At 35.4% G+C, this 22,194-nt stretch overlaps 1 protein-coding gene across 16 annotated transcripts in view; it reads left to right on the plus strand.

Annotated features, from left to right (window-relative positions):
- Positions 1 to 22,194, plus strand: part of NAALADL2 (N-acetylated alpha-linked acidic dipeptidase like 2) — a 1,565,958-nt gene that overhangs the window by 278,342 nt on the left and 1,265,422 nt on the right. The gene's annotated exons all lie outside the window — the stretch shown is intronic.

The raw sequence follows: 22,194 nt of genomic DNA on the forward strand, positions 1-22,194 counted from the left end.
CAAAACTGTATATAATAAGGGTGTCAGGATAAGTTAAGAGGGAAAAAAACTAATAAAAATATAAAGAAGTACCAAATATTATATAAACCTTAGTTCCCTAATACAATTATAATTTATACATATTTATAGATTGGTATAGATAGATATAGATTGTGTGTGTGTTTGTGCATAATTAAATACATTTCTTTTTAACATTTTTCAGCCATTTACTATTTCCTGAACTTTGGCCTGGTAATAAAAAAGAAAAGAATGAGAAGAATGTAAGAAACTTGTACAAACAAAAATGTTCAACTTGACAATTTTTAATCTTCCTTTAACACTAGAGACTAATATTCATCATACTGTGCATGCAATTTAAAGTGAAAATGAGAATTCGTTTTTTTCAGAGCTATAGAGTGTTCAAAGCTTGGGTTGTTTAAAGTAGCTTTGGTTTTTAAGATTGTGTTAGGGAGGGTTTTTAAAGAAACATTTATATTCATTTCAATTTTTAATTTAATTTTTATTAGGTTTCAATGCATTATATTTAGGGAATATATAGGTTTCAATTTTTTTCTTTTTCTCTCATATGCAGGTACTTATTAAAAGAGGTTTGCCGTTTCAGCCAATAATTTTACATGTTAAAATCACACACCCTCCTTACACACAAAATTCTTTGTATATATTAGATTCTCATGTTTCTCTCTAATAATTTTTTGGAGAGTCAAGTGTGGTAACTAGTAAATATTACCTTTACCTGATCAACCGAAATTACAGATTAACTGTTTAAACACAACTAATGATTATTCAAAATTCTCAAAATAATGAGTAGCCATAGGCCCTTGCAAAATAACAGTTTACAAACATATAACTGCCATTCATAAGTTAAGCTCATCTATTCATTGAAATTATTTCTTCAGGTGTCTGTTAACCTTGTTATAAAATTGAATTTTAAGTTTGTAAGCTTCTTTGAGTAACTGCATGCAGTCATAATGAGCACAATTGAATTTCTTTAAAATATTCAGGCTTTCCAGTTGTTTCTTAGATCCTCACCTAGATTACTGAGTTTTTTTCTGTATTAAGTAAAATAATCAAATTAAGCAGTGTTTCTGTTTTTTATACTTTTCTAAGACTAATGTGGCAACTCATTGAAGAGAGGCTGGGAAGAGAGGCTATCTCTCACGATTGTGTTCTGTAATTTGTAGATGGTATCTGGGCAGTCATATGTTGATTAAATGTGTGGTTCTTTTAAAATTCACTACACACTCCTGATCAAAATTCTTTGAAAACTATGAATGGAACTTTATTTTCTTATCCTTGTGAGGAATCTGACTCAAACTAACAAGTATATCATGTTTAACAGTGAAAAATTAGGTAAATTCCTATTAAGTCAGAAAAAAAGACAAGGGTTTTCTTGTCACCTGGCCACTGTGATAAAGTAGATCTTAGAAGAAAAGTACTTTGCTTCCGGATTGCTATTCTTAGTTAAAGTATGTTGTTTTCTTCTTACTCTTTAAATAATTCCTGGAGACAGTTCTTTGGGGGCAAAAAATTAATTTTGGAGTTTGAATACAGCACTAACTACTTAAACTTGCTTGAAGACAATTAACATGTTTTCAGAATCGTCATCTATAAATGGGTTACAGCATCAACAACAGAAATCTATGTCACAGAGTTGTTACAAGAACACGCCAAGGATGACATATGAAAGCACTTTATAAGTGGCAGGGCAATAATAGACTTGGTATAATTATTAACAGAAATAATGAAAACACAAAGCATATTATTTATTTTTTGTTAATTATGAACTTGTTTTATTTCCCCTCATGCACTACACATTCTGCTTGCCCATATTATTTAGTATTCCTTCTAAACATGCTGCATTTTCTGCCCACTCTGCCTTGACATTTTTGTTAGTTTTTTCCCTATGCCTGGATTGCCCTTTTTCTATTATCTCTGTTCATTAAAATAGTCCTCAGCCGTCAAGATCCATACGAATACCAATTATCCCATGAACTAGTCTTTAAATTCCCCACTCCTGCTTTCTTTTCTAGTTGGAGCAATCTCTTCCTCTTCTGTCCATCATGGAGTTTCTCCCACTATTTTTTATTAATTACTATTTCATTCTGCCTCGAAATCCCTTGCTTCTCCAGTGTAGTCTGTTAATCAGCAGTATGGACATCACCAGGGAACTTGTTAGCAATGCAGAATTCCAGGGCTATGCCTTAGACCAAGATCCTGGGTGATTCCCATGCATATGACAATTTGAGAAGCACTGCCCTAATTCATTGTAAACCCCTTGGAGGCGGGAGGGGGGGGGGGCGGAGGCATGGTGAATGGACATCTTCGCTGTCTTGCCTCAGTTCCCTCCACAAGGCTCTGCGTCATCCAGTGCTTTGCACATAATAGCTGTTCAGTAAATCGGTGTTGTGTTGAACTGAATTTTACTTTTATTTTTTTGAAATCAGAAAAATCCAGTTAAGGAAAACTCAAATGTTAGGAAAGGATGTTCTAAAGTCAGAGCAGGAAAAAAGATATTCATTATTGATGCTACTTATGTCAACTAATCAATATTTCTTGGTCATCAACTACTACTGTACTTTTTCATGCATAAAATATTAGTATGGATCCTTGATCTTATAAAAAAAAAGATATTCAGTCTAACCTTCACCTTCAAAAAATTCGTTTAGATAACTGAATCAAAATATGGTTGCTTTGTCATCCTTGTAAATATTTAATATATGCTATTAGGAGTCATGACAGTACTTTAAGGCACTGTACCTCCAAAAATGACTGGTAAATATCAAGATGTGATTTCATTAAATTATTTAAACAGATCAATTCATCATTTGTCTTGACTGTCTATAAAATGGTGAATAATACCATAAGCAACATTTTCTCATTTATAATTAAAGATGATTTTATACTGTAAGATATTTTCTTTTCCAGTGTATGATTTTAAAGCATTTGTGATATTTTCCTTTTACATACTTAATTTACAGTATTTTTCTGTGTAGAATTCCAATAAAAATTTAAAAGGGTTATGAGTACCATTAAGTCACATTTACCTGTCTTTATTCACTAATTGCTGTGGGTTAAATTAAGCACATCTTTAATTGTAGGTGGTTTCTTCCATTGCCTAGAAAGTTGCAAGTGTGCTTCTCTCACTATCAGCTGATATGTGCTTAGGGAACAGAAACTAATTTTAACATTAGCCCAAGCAAAATGTAATTAGGACGGCTAATCTGCTGAAAACTACCCCCAGCTAAAATCCCTTTTTTTATGTAATGCCATTTTAATGGAAATGGCATTTTTATGAAACACAAGTGACAAAGACATGAATGATGCCTGTGAGCCTTTTATTTAATTTTGTGTGTTCCCTAATTTGTCACTAAAGGGAGAGTAGGAGCACTCTACTCCTACCATTTTGGATATGAAATAGATTTTTAAAGTAGAATTTTTAATGTAAAGACTCAATTTTACTTAAAATAATTGTTTAAAGTAACAAACCTAGGCCATAATTGATTCTCTAAAAGGGAAGTGTATGTGTGTGTGTGTCTGTGTGTGTGTGTGTGTGTGTGTGTGTATGGCATGACAACCATAAGTAGAAGGGCTTTGGGAATTATGTTTTTCATCACTGCCCTTTTTCATTAATGTGGATGATTGAAACTGACTTTACTTGTGTGACTTTCATTTTCTTTTAAGAATAGATACTCTGAATTTAGGGTTTGGATACTAAGGGCAATGTAAAGGGATTAATAATTCTCTTAGAAATAACAACTATTATTACTACCACAATTTATGAGTTCTTAGTTTATGCTAGGAACTATACTAAATATTCCAGGCTTTTCTTATTTGATGCTATAACAATTTTGTGAGAATATTCTCATTGCATAGATTATAAAGACTCAAGCTCAGGGACTTTAAGAGACAACTAGTAAATGAATGGAACATTTAGGATTTGATTCCCTTGTAGCCTAAAGCCAATTTAATATTCTTAACCAATAGGCTCTAGAGACTCAAGAAAAATACTTGATTCTTAATGCTGTGCTAGAAACCACAATGACAGAGTAACATGCACACCTGTTACCATTTTTCTCTTGCATTGTTTCTGACATGAAATTGGGGCTTTAATTTTTGTGTTACTAGAGTGTGGTTTAAATTTGAGAGACTTGCTTTGAAATCCAAAATTATTTAAATGTTCAAAACCTTCTGTGAAATATAGGAAACAAAACTGTGCTTTTTACCTATAGACCTGTGCTTAGGTGAGACCAAGTAATTGTCTAACTAAATGTTCCTCAGAAAGCAATGCTAATAACTTACTCAATTCTTTGTCAAAACTCAAGTTCTTTCTGAAATGATTCTCCTTCTAAATTTAACAGTTTCTTTATTTTGCTAACCCAGGCTGATTTCACCTTTTGACTTTAATTTGAATATGATAAACGTTATAATAATCTGAATTTTGGTATTACAACCTATTTCAGAGATTAAAGCATTTTGATTAAGGCACTCAGCACTTTGGCTTCATGAAATAAATGGAGAGTTAGTAATTACAAAATTAGTCATGTGCATCCATGTTCTGCCACTTACCAAGTGTATCTACTAGGGCGAGTGTTTGTAAGCAGTGAGGTGCCAGAGTAAAACTCATAGAAGGGTCACAGAGGAGCATCACAGGATATTTTAATTTTTCAAGGAAAACACAAAGGTGCTTGACATCTGTCGGACATCTATTGAATACTATGCAAACTACTAGCTCAAAAGTTCATTGTTTTAACATTAGATTGTACTGCATCGCTTTTGATGCTATCATATATTTACAAAGCTATATTTTAAGTTTGCTTGTTAAAAGCAACTACCATATGAATAACAATGTACAGTGGGAAATGAGAGTGGTGATGTCCAGTATGATTTCAATGTTTGAGAAGTGTGGCCCAAAAGGAACACAAATTCCATTAGTAGATAATTGTGGTTATTTAAGAATGAAATTAAAAAAAAAAAAAACCTTCTTCTTTAAATTATATTTTTTTCCAATCAGCTACTAAGATTATTAGGATATAAATGCTTATTAAGTAGTTTGGATCTAATTACTTAAAATATGGAACTGTTACATATTTCATTATATACAATGAAATGTAATTCACATGCCATACAATTTTCTCATTTAAAGTATACAATTATTAGTTTTTACTATATTCACAGATTTGTGCAATCATCACCAAAATCGATTTTAGACGATTCTCATCATCCCTTGAAGAAATGCCATACCCACTGTCAGTCATTCTTCATTTCTCCCCAGCTTCCAGCAATTACTAATCTACTTTATGTCTCTATAGATTTGCCTATTTTGGATTTTCCATCTAAATGGAATCTTTTAATATGTTGTCTTTTGTGACTAGCTTCTTTCACTTAACATAATGTTTTCTAGGTTCATTCATGTTGTAGTGTGTATCACTATTTCATTATATTTTATTCCTGAATTATATTCTAGTGTTGTTAGGTATATTTAATTTATCCATTCATCATCTGATGGGCGTTTGGATTATTTCCATTTTATTCCATGGAATAGAGCTGCTATGAACATTTGTGTACCAATTTTTGTGTGAACATATATTTTCATTTTCCTTGAGTATATAGAGTGAAATTAATGAGTCATGACTCTATATTTACTTATTTGAGAAACTGCCAGGTTGTTTTCCAAAATATTGCATCATTTTGTATTCTCACCAGCAGTGTATCAGTATTCCAATTTCTCCACATCCTCACCAACACTCATTATTATATATTTCTTTGTTAGAGCCACCCTAGTAGGTATAAAGTGGTATCTCATCTTGGCTTTAATTCGCATGTCTCTAATGATCTCTTAATGTGCTTATTGGCAATTTGTATGTATTTAGAGAAATATATATTCAGATCCTTTACCCATTTCTTAATTGGATTGTCTTCTTATTATTGAATTGTAAGGGTTTGGAAACTTATGTATAATCTGAACACAAGTCCGTTATTAGACATATGATTTGCAAATATTTTCTCCTACATTGTCTGGTCTATTTTCATTTTCTTGATGGTATCTATTAAAACACAATTTTTTTTAAATTTAATGAAGTCAAATTTATGTAGTTTGTCTTTTGGTATCATATTTAAGAATGCTTTCCCTAATCCTGAGGTCATGGAAAATTTCTCCTGTATTTTCTAAGTCTTTCATTGTTTAAACTCTTACATTTAAGTCTGTGGTACAACTTTGAGTTGAGTATGGTATGAGGAAGTGATTCAGATTTATTGTTTTGCATATGAATGTCCTGTTTCACCAACACCATTTGTTGAAATGAATTTTCTTTCCTTATTGAATTTTCTTGGCTCCCTTGTTAAAATCAATTGACTAAAACTGTGAGGGTTTATTTCTGTATTTCCAATTCTATTCCATTGACCTCCATATTTATTCTTATGCCAGTACCATGCAGGCTTGATTTATAGACAAAGTCTGTAATTTTGTAGTAAATTCTGAACTCAGGAAGTGTGAATCCTCCATCTTTGTTCATCTTTTTCAAGATTGTTTTGTTTATTCTGGGTCCCTTAAATTTTCATATGAATTTAGGATCAACTTGGCCATTTGAGCAAAGAAGTCAGCTGCAATTTTGATAGGAATTACATTGAATCTGTAAATAAATCTGAGGCATAATGGCTCAATAGTATTAAGAGTTTCAACTCATGAATATGGGATGTCTTCCCATTTATTTAGATCTTCTTTAATTTCTTTCAATAAATTTTTGTAGTTTTCACAGAAAAAGTTTGTACTATTTTTGTTAAATTTATTTCTAAGTATTTTATTAGTTATGTTATGTTGTAAATGTAATTGTTTTCTTAATTCCATTTTTGGATTGTTCACTGCTAATGTATAGAAATATTATTGATTTTTAATATTGATCTTATATGCTTCATTTTTGAACTCATTTATTACTTCTTATATATATTTTTTATTGTGGTAAGGACACTTAACATGAGATCTACTCTCTTAAGATATTTTTGACGGTACAAGACAGTATTGTTAACTACAGGCCCAATGGTATGTTGTAGATCTCCAGAACTTAATAATCTTGTATAACTGAAACTTTATACCTATTGAATAACAACTCACCATTTCCTCCTTACCCCAGTCCCTGGAAACCACAATTCTACACTTTGCTTCTATGTGTTTGACTTTTTTATATACCTCATGTAAGTGGAATCATGTGATATGTTTCCTTCAGTGACTGGATTATTTCACTTGGCATAATGTCTTCAAGGCTCATCTGTATTGTTGCATATGGCATGATTTCCGGCTTTTCTTAAGGCTGAATAATATTCCATTGTGTATATATACACCTTTTCTTTGTCCATTCCTCCACTGATGGACATTTAGTTGTTTTCCATTATCTTGGCTATTGTGAATAATGCTGCAATTCACATGTGAATGCAAATAGCTCTTTGAGATATTAATTTCAATTCTTTTGGATAAATATCCTAAAGTGGGATTGCTGAATCACATGGCATTTCTGTTTTTAATTTTTTGAGGAGACTCCATATTGTTTTCCATAATGGCTTCATCATTCTACATTCCCATCAAGAGTATACAAGGCTTTTGTTTTCTTCACATCTTCACCAACACTTGTTATTTATTATTGTTTTTTAATAATAGCTATCCTAAAGTATGAGACAGTATCTCATTGTGGTTTTGATTTGCATTTCCCTGTTGATTAGTGATATTGAGCAATCAATGCAATTCCTATCAAAATCCCAGTGGCATGTTTTAAGACAGAAATAGAAAAGCAATCCTAAAATGTATATGAAACCACAAAGGACCTCAAATAGCCAGACCAATCTTGAGAAAGAACAAAGTGGAGACATCACGCTTCCTGATTTCAAAATATATTACAAAGCTACAGTAACTAAAACAGCTAGGTACTGACATAAAGACAGACACATACACCAAAGTGACAGAATAGAAAGCCTCTAAATAAACTCCTGAATTATATGGTCAACTGATCTTCAACAATGGTGCCAAGAATAAACAATGGGGAAAGGATAGTCTCTTCAACAAATGGTGTTGGAGAAAACTGAATATACACATGCAAAATAATGAATTTGGATCCTTACTTTACACATACACAAAAATCAACCCCAAATGGATTAAATGCTTAACTGTAACACATGGACATATAAAACTCTTTGAGGAAAACATAGGGGAAATGCTTCATGAAAATGGTCTTGGTAATGACTTCTTGAATATGATATCAAAAGCACAGACAAAGAAGGAAAAACAGAAAAGTGGGAATATGTCAAACTAAAAAATTCTGCATAGCAAAGAATATAATTAACAGTGAAAAGGCAACCTCTAGAATGGGAGAAAAAATTTGCAAACTATATATCTAATTAGGGGTTAATATCCAAAATATATAAGGAACTCCTTCAACTCAATAGCAACAACTCTAAAACCTGACTGAAAAGTGAGAAAAAAACTTGAATAGACATTTCTCCAAAGAACACACACAATTAGTAATCAGGTATATTTAGTTTGCGCTTCTTTTTCTAAGTTCTTGAAGTGGAAGTTTAGGTTATTTATTTGTAATCTTTCTTCTTTGCTAATATAGGTGTTTAAGGTTATAAATTTCCACTTAAGCACTGCATTAGCAGCATCCCATAAGTTTTGGTATATTACATCTTCATTTTAATTTTCATTTATCTCAAGCTATTTTCTATTTTTCTTGAGATTTCATCTTTAAACCATTGTTTAGTTAGGAGGGTATTGTTCAATTTTCACACATTTGTGAATTTTCCAAATTTTTTTCTGTTACTGATTTCTAGTTTCATTCCATTGTAGTTGGAGAACATACTTTGTATGGTTTTAATCATTTAAATTTATTGAGGCTTGTTTAATGCTCTAGTATATGGTCAATTCTAGAAAATATTCTTAAGAAGAATGTGTGTTCTGCTGTTGTTTGGTGAATTATCCTATAGATGTATTAGGTCTAGTTTGTCATTCAGTCTTCTATTTCCTTATTGAACACTGCTGGTTTTTCTGTGCATTATAGAATATGAAGTCTCCAAGTATTATTGTCTATTTCTTCCTTTATCCTGTCAGATTTTACTTTGTATTTTTGGGGACTCTGTTTTAAGGCACATATATACTTTTTATATTGTATTTTCTTGATAGTTTGACTCTTTTATTAAAATAAAATGTCCTTCTTTGTCTCTAGTAACATTTTTTTTTGTTTTAAAATCTATGCTGTCTAATATTACTATAGCCACTCCAGCTTTCTTATGGTTGTTGTTTGCATGATACATACATAATTTCCATCCTTTTATTCTCAAATAATTTGTATTTTTAAATATAAATGGCTTTTGTAGACAGCATATAGTTGGATCTTGTTTTATCCAGTCTGACAATCTCTGTCTTGATTTGAGTTTCAAGCCCATTCACATTTAATGTTTTTTATATGGTTTTTGATATAGTTGGATCTATATCTGCCCTTTACTTTTGATTTTATGTAACTCTCATGGGTTTTTTATTCCTCTGTTCCTCCCTTACTTCATATTTTTGCGTTAAGCAAATAATATCTGATGTAACATTTTAATTCCTTGAATGAGTTTTTTATTATATTTTTTGAGTTATTTTCTTAGTGGTTTCGCTAGAATTTAACCATATTTATCTCAATTTATTATAATCTACTTCAGTTTTATGCTTAATTCTGTGAGATATAGAACACTTACTCCTTTATAGCTGTATTTCCTCTCTTGCATTTTATGCTATTATTTTTATGTATGTATATTACATCTATGTATTTTACGAATCCAACAATGTATTGTTATAATTATTACTTTATATAATTTGGTAGCTTCTACAAAAGCAGGAAGAAGAAAGGAGAGCAAGTATTTATTTATGATGTTTGTTATATTAACCTTCTTATTTAACATATCTTGTTCTTATTATTTGTTCCTGTGGATTCATGTTGCCATCTGGTGTGATTTCCCTAGGATGACCATGGTTTTAGCAGGGCTATCTTTGACTTTCTTTTTCACCAATCTCTCTGTTAATCTGTGTGCCTCTGTTCGTACCACAACCAGCTGTTAGGCTCCAGTAATTGCAAGGAGTTTTTGAGGCCAGTCTCTGTGGTTGTTCTAATATTGATAAGGCTCTTATTAACTGCCATTTTCCCTGGTTCTCTCTAATAAACTAGTTGGCTTGTGGTTTAGTTTATTGATCTCTTGAAGCTCCCAGACTTTTCTTACCTGCTTGCCACTAAATATCCATTGCTTTTTAGAGTAACCTTAGGCTTGAACTTCCCCACACTACGTTCAAAATAAAGTCAGTTCCCTTGGGAGAGCTTTGGATATCTCTGATCTTATAATCTGCTCTTTCCCTAGGCACAATCTCTGAATAATGACTCAAGAACTGGGAACAGGTAATATGGTCTGCTCCTCTTGGAGTATCATCCCTGATGTAAAAGCAGAATGCTGTGTAGGACAGTAGCCTTTGATCTTCTCGCCTTGTCTTTGCTAGCATGGAATTTTACCCTACCAATAAGCTGGATCAATGGATGTTGAGTTCCAATATTTTTCACCTGTCATGCTTGTCATAAAAGCTCTGTGTTATGAGTGGGACTGGTTGGAGAGAGTGAATCCCTGCCTTCTTGGTCACACTTGCCTGGAATTTAGTCTCTGCAACACAGAGCAGGAAGATGATGAGAAATGCTCGTGGCCAGGCTCTCCTGTAGAGATATCACAGTCTGTGTCTGAGAGTTGGAGAGAGAGGGAGCCTTGCATTCTTGACCCCATCCACTTGGAGTGTAGTTTGAATCACACTAAGCTGGAGAGCAAAGGGAGGAAGCAGGTTGTGGCTCAAGCAACAGACTCTTGCTGTTTGTACTGAGATTTAGTAGATGTTCTTGAACAAATCTTTCCTTTTTTTTCTGTACACCTTTAGGACAATTTTCATAAACTTCAAGCGGTCATTTTTACCTGTTATGATTGTCTCATTGGAGAGGGGGTCTGAGAGCTCCTAATGCTGCCATCCTGGATGTTGTCTGTTACCTTTGTCTTTTAGCCTCGGGCACCGTGGAATAATTCCTGAGACACTAAGCATACCATGAACAGAGAAAGTTTGGGAGTCTTTAAAGACAAGTTACTAAACCTATCCCCATCTCAAACTTTACATCATTAAAATAAAGATAATGATGTACACCTCAATAATGTTTTTAGGATTAAATGAAATACAACTATGAGTGCTCCTGACACATAAGACACCAATATAAACTTGACTATTTTTATCTCATATGTTTTTATGAGGATAATGTATATACTATATGTAAAATGTTATGTAACATGCTGTAAATATTATTATAGCTTTTAAATATTTTTCATACCCTACTCCATTTTGTTTCTTAATTCAATCTGATGATAGAGTAACTGATATTGAATGTCCTGTTTGAAGAGACATAGGTGAATTCCTGCATTTTGTGAAATTCAACATGTAGATATAAGTAGAAACCAGTAAAAGAATAAATGAAAATCAATGCTTCTGCTTCTCTTTAAGTCTGTGATCAAAGTAGAAGCCTCAGTAAATGATATTTCTTGGAGATTAAAACCCAATAGACAATAATTATCCAACATGCCCTTGACCATCAGGTCTTCACATCTGGTAATTACTCACCAGGATTTTCTTAGCCTTGATCATTATTGACTAATTTGGGTCCGTTTAAAATGCCAAAGCCCAAACAGCTTGAATGTATGAAAACCTGCTGTTTTATGACATGGAGAGCTCATTGCATTTCATTTTCTTAATTCATGTCAAACTTTCAAATATTTTTACTTAGAAGAAGTAAACTACAGAGCCCTGAGTCTTTCTTAAAACACATTTTATCTATAAGCTCCAAAAATATTTTCTTAAATATTGTTTAGAATATGAATTGTTCGTGTTTTAGTTCTTATTTCACTAGCAAGAAATTTTCTAAGTCTAGTATTCAGAATCTATGACCCAAAAGCTAATACAACTTTTGTTTCTTACTGGCAATACAATTGGGATTATGTTGGAAAGGTTGATGTGACATGATGTCTTTGAATTGCCTGTAAGCAGTGTAATAATACTTAGGCACTACTCAGAATTGGGGGGTAAAATTGAAAAACTAAGAAAGGAAATAAAGCCGAATATTAGTAAAACGAGGGAGAGAGGTATAGGAAGCAAAGGATACAAAGAATAAGATAAAGAATGAAAGATAAAGAGGAAATTCAAAAGTCAGTATAGCATAGATAATGATAATAACATTTCTGGGGTTTACAGAGTGTTGTGTATATAGTTTGCCTGCCAGTCTCCTACTTCTAGCAGGAAGCATTTAGCTGAAGAAAGAGGAAGCCACACCCACTCAAACTAACTACATCAAAAGGGGGTGCATTATAAAGATCCTGGGAAATAGCATAGAATCCATTTGTCAGCAATATCATTGGGCTTCATGTGGACTGGAAAGATATAGTTTCTTCTCTGTCTTTGGGGACATTTATTCTTTTCTCCTTGTTTCTTTCCTCACACATTTCTTTCATTTAATTATGCAAACTGGTTATCTTTGTAAGCCCCTCAGTCTCTGCTCCTTCATAATTTCAGTCCATATTTGGGTTTATCTTACATAAACACCAGCATGGACCCTTTTTTGCTGCACACTTCCCCATCTCTTCTTAGATCAGTGAATCAGAATCACTGACCTAATTTCAAATTTCAGGTAGAGAGAATGTAATTGGCTGAATGTGTGTAAGTTGTCTGCTTTTGGTCTAATTACTGTGGCTGAAAGGATGAAGTCTGTGTTATGTTGGGCTGTTCTTATGAGGGTTGTAGGTTGAATTGGTTCTCTAAGAAAAGAAGATACATATTTACATATCTATTATGTGCTATCTAGTAAATTCCTTGAGGGAAAAGATCATGTCCTATTAATTCCTTTCCCCAGCACCTTGCACAGTTTTAATATGAACATTGAACAAAATAATCTTCACTTCAAGGGCAATTTGCATTTCTGTCTCCAGGGGGCAGTGCTATTGACACAAATGAAGAAAAAATTCCAGTCCCTACTTTTTTGATGGATATCATCAAGGTAACTTGCCTTGAACAATGATTAACCTTTTTTGGAAAGTGAAACTTGTTGAGCAGACTTTGAAGATATTTTCCATACCTGGGAATGAAGCAACAATGACATAACACCTGTCCATTTTGTAGACCAGTGTTCTGAAACTATTTTTACTAGTTGAATTTTTGCTAAAATTTTACCCAGAATACAAATAAATAAAATATATAAAAATAGAATGCATAGTTAAAGCACGTGTAAAAGGTCAAGCTCTACCTATTAATGTTCTTTGTTCTGTTCATCCTCCAACACGCCCACCCCTAAACTAGAGGAACCTCTACAGAACCCAAGGGCTCCAGAGACCATTGCTTTTAGGTGAGAAGCAAGGAAATTTTATTCTTATTTGCTCAGTGTTTGAGTACATTTATAATTTTAAGTACACAAAAATATGATAAAAAGATTTTGTGAAGACATAGAAAAGGGTATTATTGTATATTTTTTCCATTGCTGCAAGTTTCTTAGGTGTACAATTCAAAGACAGAAACTCATTTGTTCAATAAACTTTTAATGAGCATTATTTGCTACATTCTATGCTTGGCAGTAAAATATGAACAAGACAGGACCTCTGTTATCGTGTGTCCAGAGTCTACACTAGAACTATGTGAAATAAGAACATTTTAATTTCATTACACTTAATGCAATATAGATACCTTACTTAGAACTATCAGTGGAAAGGAACTAGCAAACATTTCAGTACTCAGAATAAGTTCAGGAGTTCATATTCTTCCACTCTCACCTTTCTCCTGAAACATGGACTTAAGACCATTGTTGGTATAACCATTGGCTCTTGTTGTTTCTGCTTGGAGCTTTTGATTTCTCTCCTTTTCTCCAATATGCATTGAAACATTGATTTCCCCCCAAAAATGCAAAATATCTGAAAATGTTACAATTTACATCACTAGGTTAGTGTAACAATGTGGTGCTGAAATGAGAAGAAATAAATATTTCTGCTTATACTGAAAAATGTTATAGAGCTTTTTAGTTGTGAGAATGCACTGTTGGGATAGCAAAATATTTTTATACTCAAATATGTTTTCTAAGACTAATGTATCTTCATAGAACTGTAGACATTAGAACTAAAAGGGAACTTAGAATTCATTGTAGGCATTATGATTGCCTACCAAGTATCCATTCATCATATCTGAATTTGCAACAGAATTCCAGTCTTGTTAAGGGTGGAAATGTGCCCAACTTCAGCTAATGAAAGTACCATACCTCTAAGGGGCATTTAGAAACATTTGAGCATGTTTTAGAGTGTCAGAAGGGCTAAGAGATAATATTGACATTCAGTTCCTTTGGGTTGTAGATGCTAAATGTCCTGGAATGTACAGAATTGTCCTGCATAACAAAGAATTTTCCAGCTTCAAGGACTACTAGTTTCCCCAGCAAGAAACTCTGCTAATCATGTTACCCTCTTTGTCCAGCTTTTTTTTTTTTTTAACATCTTTTTGGAGTATAATTCCTTTACAATGGTGTGTTGTTTCTGCTTTATAACAAAGTGAATCAGCTATACATATAGCCCCATATCTCTTTCCTCTTGCGTCTCCCTCCCACCCTCCCTATCCCACCCCTCTAGGTGGTCACAAAGCACCAAGCTGATCTCCCTGTACTATGTGGCTGTTTCCCACTAGCTATCTATTTTACATTTGGCATTGTATACATGTCCATGCCACTCTCTCACTTCGTCCCATCTTACACTTCTCCCTCCCTGTGTCCTCAAGTATATTCTCTATGTCTGTGTCTTTATTCCTGTCCTGCCGTGAGGTTCTCCAGAAACATTTTTTTTTTTTAGACTCTATATATATGTGTTAGGGTACAGTATTTGTTTTTCTCTTTCTGACTTACTTCGGGTTATATGGTAGTTCTATTTTTAGCTTTTTAAGGAATCTCCATACTGTTCTCCATAGTGGCTGTATGAATTTACATTCCCACCAACAGTGCAAGAGGGTTCCCTTTTCTCCACACCGTCTCCAGCATTTATTGTTTGTAGATTTTTTTGATGATGGCCATTCTGACCAGTGTGAAGTGATACCTCATTGTAGTTTTCAGTGTTTTTTGTTTTGTTTTGTTTTGCAGTACACGGGCCTCCCGCTGTTGTGGTCTCTCCCATTGCGGAGCACAGGCTCCGGATGCACAGGCTCAGCGGCCATGGCTCACGGGCCTAGCTGCTCCGCGGCATGTGGGATCTTCCCGGACCGGGGCACGAACCCGTGTCCCCTGCAACGGCAGGCGGACTCTCAACCACTGCCCCACCAGGGAAGCCCCCTCATTGTAGTTTTGATTTGTTTATTTTTGTTTTTATTTCCATTTCTGTAGGAGGTGGGTCAAAAAGAATCCTGCTGTGATTTATGTCATAGAGTGTTCTGCCTATCTTTTCCTCTAAGAGTTTTATAGTGTCTGGCCCTATATTTAGGTCTTTAATCCATTTTGAGTTACTTTTGTGTATGGTGTTAGGGAGTGTTCTAATTTCATTCTTTTCCATGTAGCTGTCCAGTTTTCCCAGCACCACTTATTGAAGAGGCTGTCTTTCCTCCGTTGTATATTCTTGCCTTCTTTATCAAAGATAAGGTGACTATATGTGCGTGGGTTTATCTCTGGGCTTTCTATTCTGTTACATTGATCTATATTTGTGTTTTCGTGCCTGTACCATACTGTCTTCATTACTGTAGCTGTGTAGTGTAGTCTGAAGTCAGGTACCTGATTCCTTGAGCTCCGTTTTTCTTTCTCAGGATTGCTTTGGGTATTCAGGGTCTTTTGTGTTTCCATACAAATTGTGAAATTTTTTTTCTGGTTCTGTGAAAAACGCCATTGTAGTTTGACAGGGATTGCATTGAATCTGTAGACTGCTTAAGGTAGTATGGTCATTTTCACAATGTTGATTCTTCTATTCCAAGAACATGGTATATCTCTCCATCTGTTTGTATCAACTTTCATTTCTTTCATCAGTGTCTTATAGTTTTATGCATACAGGTCTTTTGTCTCCTTAGGTAGGTTTATTCCTAGGTCTTTAATTCTTTTTGTTGCAATGGTAAATGACAGTGTTTCCTAAATTTCTCTTAGAGATTTTTCATCATTAGTGTATGGGAATGCAAGAGATTTCTGTGCATTAATTTTTTATCCTGCCACTTTACACCAAATTCGTTGACTAACTCTAGTAGTTTTCGGGTGGCATCTTTAGGATTTTCTGTGTGTAGTATCAGTATCATGTCATCTGCAAACAGTGACAGTTTTACTTCTTTTACAAATTAGATTCCTTTTATTTCTTTTTCTTCTCTGATTTCTATGGCTAAAACTTCCAAAACTATGTTGAATAATAGTGATGAGAGTGGACAACCTTATCTAGTGCCTGATCTTAAGGAAATGGTTTCAGTTTTTCACCATTGAGAATGATGTTGACTCTGGGTTTGTCATATATGGCCTTATTATGTTGAGGTAAGATCCCTCTATGCCTACTTTCTGCAGAGTTTTTAATCATAAATGGGTGTTGAATTTTGTCAAAAGCTTTTTCTGCATCTATTCAGATGATCATATGGTTTTTCTCCAATTTTTTCATATGTTTTATCACATTGTTTGATTTGCATATTTTGAAGAATCCTTGCATTCCTGGGATAAATCCCACTTGATCATGGTGTATGATCCTTTTAATGTGCTATTGGATTCTCTTTGGTAGTATTTTGTTGACGATTTTTGCATCTATGTTGATCAGTGATATTGGCCTGTAGTTTTCTTTCTTTGTGACATCTTTGTCTGGTTTTGGTATCAGGGTGATGGTGGCCTTGTAGAATGAGTTTGGGAGTGTGCCTCCCTCTGCAATATTTTGGAAGAGTTTGAGAAGGATAGGTGTTAGCTCTTCTCTAAATGTTTGATAGAATTCACCTGTGAAGCCATCTGGTTCTGCGCTTTAGCTCATTGGAAAATTTTTAATCACAGTCTCAATTTCAGTGCTTGTTATTCACCGTTTATATTTTCTATTTCTTCCTAGTTCAGTCACAGAAGGTTGTGCTTTTCTAAGAATTTGTTCATTCTTCCAGGTTGTCCATTTTATTGGCATATAGTAGTAATCTCTCATGATCCTTTGTATTTCTGCAGTGTCAGTTGTTACTTCTCCTTTTTCATTTCTAATTTTATTGGTTTGAGTCTTCTCCCTTTTTTTCTTGATGAGTCTGGCTAATGGTTTATCAATTTTGTTTATCTTCTCAAAGAACCTGCTTTTAGTCTTATTTATCTTTGCAGTCGTTTCCTTCACTTCTTTTTCATTTATTTCTGATCTGGTCTTTATGATTTCTTTCCTTCTGTTAACTTTCAGGTATTTTTGTTCTTTCTCTAATTGCTTTAGGTTTAAGCTTAGGTTGTTTATCTGAGAGTTTTTTGTTTCTTCAGGTAGGATTGTATTGCTGTAAACTTCCGTGTTAGAACTGCTTTTGCTGCATTCCATAGGTCTTGGGTCACGTGTTTTCATTGTCATTTGTTTCTAGGTATTTTTTGCTTTCCTCTTTGATTTCTGCAGTGATCTCTTGGTTATTTAGTAGTGTATTGTTTAGCCTTCATGTGTTTGTATTTTTTTACAGATTTTTTTACTGTAATTGATATCTAGTCTCATAGCATTGTGGTTGGAAAAGACACTTGATATGATTTCAATTTTCTTAAATTTACCAAGGCTTAATTTGTGCCCCAAGATATGATCTATCCTGGAGAATGTTCCATGGGCACTTGAGAAGAAAGTGTATTCTGTTGTTTTCGGATGGAATGTCCTATAAATATCAATTAAATGCATCTTTTTAAATGTATGATTTAAAGCTTGTGTTTCCTTATTTAGTTTCATATTGGATGATCTGTCCATTGGTGAAAGTGGGGTGTTAACATCCCCTACTATGATTGTGTTACTGTCAATTTTCCCTTTTATGGCTGTTAGCATTTGCCTTATGTATTGAGGTGCTCCTATGTTGGCTGCATAAATATTTACAATTGTTATATCTTCTTCTTGGATTGATTCCTTCATCATTATGTACTGTCCTTGTTTGTCTCTTGTAATAGTCTTTATTTTAAAGTCTATTTTATTTGATATGAGTATTGCTACTCCAGCTTTCTTTTGATTTCCATTTACATGGGATATCTTTTTCCATCCCCTCACTTTCAGTCTGTATGTGTCCCTAGGTATGAAGTTGGTCTCTTGTAGACAGCATATATATGGGTCTCGTTTTTGTATCTATTCAGCCAGTCTATGTCTTTTCGTTGGAGCATTTAATCCATTTACATTTAAGGTAGTTATCAATATGTATGCTCCTATTACCATTTTCTTAATTGTTTGGGTTTCTTATTGTAGGTCTTTCCCTTCGCTTGTGTTTCCCACTTAGGTAAGTTCCTTTAGCATTTGTTGTAAAGCTGGTTTGGTGGTGCTGAATTCTTTTAGCTTTTGCTTGTTTGTAAAGGTTTTAATTTCAATGTCCAGTCTGAATTGGATCCTTGCTGGGTAGAGTTATCTTGGTTGTAGTTTTTTCCCTTTCATCAGTTTAAAACTGTCCTACCAATCCCTTCTGGCTTGCAGAGTTTCTGCTGAAAGATCAGCTGTTAACTTTTTGGAGGTTCCCTTGTATGTTATTTGTTGTTTTTCCCTTGCTGCTCTTAATATTTTTTCTTTGTACTTAATTTTTGATAGTTTGATTAATATGTTTCTTGGCATGTTTCTCCATGGATTTATCCTGTATGGGACTCTCTGCACTTCCTGGACTTGACTGACTATTTCCTTTCCCATATTAGGGAAGTTTTCAAACTATAATCTCTTCAAATATTTTCTCAGTCCCTTTCTTTTTCTCTTCCTCTTCTCGGACCCCTTTAATTCGAATGTTGATGGGTTTAATGTTGTTCCAGAGTCTCTGAGACTGTCCTCAATTATTTTCATTCTTTTTCTTTATTCTGCTCTGTGGCAGTTATTTCCACTATTTTATCTTCCGGGTCACTTATCCGTTCCTCTGCCTCAGTTATTCTGCCATTGGGGATGCATCCTGTCTTTCTTGTGGGCAGGACCATGTCCTGTGGTGTATTTTGGGGTGTCTGTGACCTTACTATGATTTTAGGCAGCCTCTCTGCTAATGGGTGTGGTTTTCCTGTCTTGTTAGTTGTTTGGCATAGGTTGTCCAGCACTGTAGCTTGCTAGTTGTTGAGTGGAGCTGGTTCTTATCGTTGAGACGGAGATCTCTGGGAGAGCTTTCGCCATTTATTTTATCTTCCGGGTCACTTATCCGTTCTTCTGCCTCAGTTATTCTGCCATTAATTACTTCTAGAGTATTTGTAATTTCATTTATTGTGTTATTCATTATTTTTTGTTTGTTCTTTAGGTCTTTTAGTTCTTTGTTAAACGTTTGTTGTATTTTATCCGTTCTATTTCCAAGATTTTGGATCATCTCTGCTATTATTACTCTGAATTCTTTTTCAGGTAGACTGCCTATTTCCTCTTCATTTATTTGGTCTGGTGGTTTTTACCTTGCTCCTTCATCTGCTGTGTGTTTCTCTGTCTTCTCATTTTGCTTAACTTACTGTGTTTGGGGTCTCCTTTTTGCAGGCTGCAGGTTCGTAGCTCCTGTTGTTTTTGGTGTCTGCCCCCAGTGAGTAAGGTTGGTTCAGTGGGTTGTGTAGGCTTCCTGTTGGAGGGGACTCGTACCTGTGTTATTTTTGTATGGGGATGCATCCTGTCTTTCTTGTGGGCAGGACCATGTCCTGTGGTGTATTTTGGGGTGTCTGTGACCTTACTATGATTTTAGGCAGCCTCTCTGCTAATGGGTGTGGTTTTCCTGTCTTGTTAGTTGTTTGGCATAGGTTGTCCAGCACTGTAGCTTGCTAGTTGTTGAGTGGAGCTGGTTCTTATCGTTGAGACGGAGATCTCTGGGAGAGCTTTCGCCATTTGATATTACATGGAGCTGGGAGGTCTCTGGTGTTCCAATATCATGATCTTGGCTCTCCCACCTCAGAGGCACAGGGCTGACACCCACTGGAGTACCAAGACCCTGTTAGCCACATGGCTCAGAAGAAAAGTGAGAAAAAGGAAAGAAAGAAACAAAGAATCAAATAGAATAGAATATTAAAAATTATTTAAAATTAAAAAAATTAAAAAGTAATAAAAAAAAGAAGGAAAGAAAGAAGAGAGCAACCAAACCAAAAAACAAATCCACCAATGATTGCAAGTGCTAAAAACTGTACAAAAAAAGGAAAAAAAGGACAGACTGAACCTTAGGACAAATGGTAAAAACAAAGCTATATAGACAAAATCACAAAGAAGCATACACATACACACTCAGAAAAAGAGAAAAAGGAAAAAAATATATATATATATTAAAAAAAAAGGAAGAGAGCAACCAAATCTATAAACATATCTACCAATGATAATAAACTCTAAATACTAAACTAAGATAAACATAAGACCGGAAACAAAGTAGATGCAGAAAGCAAACCCCAAGTCTACAGTTGCTCCCAAAGTCCACTGCCTCAATTTTGGGATGATTTGTTATCTATTCAGGTATTCCAGGGATGCAGGGTACATCAAGTTGACTGTGGAGATTTAATCCGCTCCTCTTGAGGCTGCTGGGAGTAATTTCCCTTTCTCTTCTTTGTTCGCACAGCTCCTGGGGTTCAGCTTTGGATTTGGCCCCGCCTCTGCATGTAGGTTGTCTGAGGGCATGTGTTCTTCGCTTAGACTGGATGGGGTTAAAGTAGCAGCTTATTAGGGGGCTCTGGCTCATTTAGGCCAGGGAGAGGGAGGGGTATGCAATGCAGGGCGAGCCTGCAGTGGCAGAGACCAGTGTGACGTTTCAATAGCCTGAGGTGTGTCATGTGTTCTCCCGGGGAAGTTGTCCCTGGATCACGGGACCGTGGCAGTGGTGAGCTGCACAGGCTCCCGGGAGGGGAGGTGTGGATAGTGACCTGTGCTTGCACACAGGCTTCTTGGTGGCTATAGTAGCAGCCTTAGCATTTCACGCCCGTCTCTGGTGTCCGCTCTGATAGCCGTGGCTTGTGCCTGTTTCTGGAGCTCGTTTAGGCGGTGCTCTGAATCCCCTCTCCTTGCACACCCTGAAACAATGGTCTCTTGCCTCTTAGGCAGTTCCAGACCTTTACCCAGACTCCCTCCCAGCTAGCTGTGGCACACTAGCCCACTTCAGGCTGTGTTCACACAGCCAACCCCACTCCTCTCCCTGGGATCTGACCTCTGAAGACGGAGCCTCAGCTCCCAGCCCCCACCTGCACTGGCGGGAGGGCAGACAGGCCTCTCAGGCTGGTGATTGCTGGTTGGCCCCCATCCTCTGTGTGGGAATGTCTCTGCTTTGCCCTCTGCCCCCCTGTTGCTGTGCTCTCCTCTATGGCTCTGAAGCTTCCCCCCTGCCACCCCCTGTCTCTGCCACTGAAGGAGCTTCCTAGTGTGTGGAAACATTTCCTCCTTCACAGCTCCCTCCCAGAGATGAAGGTCCTGTCCCTATTCTTTTGTCTGTCTTTTTTCTTTTGCCCTACCCAGGTACGTGAAGAGTTTCTTGCCTTTTGGGAAGTCTGAGGTCTTCTCCCAGCGTTCAGTAGGTGTTCTGTAGGAGTTGTTCCACATGTAGATGTATTTCTGGTGTATTTGTGGGGAGGAATGTGATCTCTACGTCTTACTCCTCCGCCATCTTGAAGGTCTCTTCCTTACTTTTTATTTAGTAAATGTGTGACCCAGTTCAGGATAGTGAGATGGAAGAGGGAGTACCCAAGCAGGTGAGTGTGATGGGCAATGTTCAGGAAAAATACAGCATTTCTTTCTGGTATAAAATAGACTGATATGACTTGTTAGTCACTGAAGGATTTGTAATACATGGCACTATGGCTTGCAACAAGGAAAACCAAAAGGCATTGCCCAAATTTGGGAGAGTAGATATATGGTAGCACCTGGGTGTCTTTTGACCACCATAACTAATATTTCTTGTACTTTGAGGGCTCGACTTCTTTTTATGTGGGGGAGAAATAAAACCCTTGGTTGTTTAAGCCATTATAGCTGGAGTTTTTGATACCTACAGCTGAAAACACTCTTGGTTGATAGAGCTTAGTAAACACACTAAGTCTT

Source organism: Physeter macrocephalus, chromosome 1 (genome assembly GCF_002837175.3).
Source record: "Physeter macrocephalus isolate SW-GA chromosome 1, ASM283717v5, whole genome shotgun sequence".
Lineage (NCBI taxonomy): Eukaryota > Metazoa > Chordata > Mammalia > Artiodactyla > Physeteridae > Physeter > Physeter macrocephalus.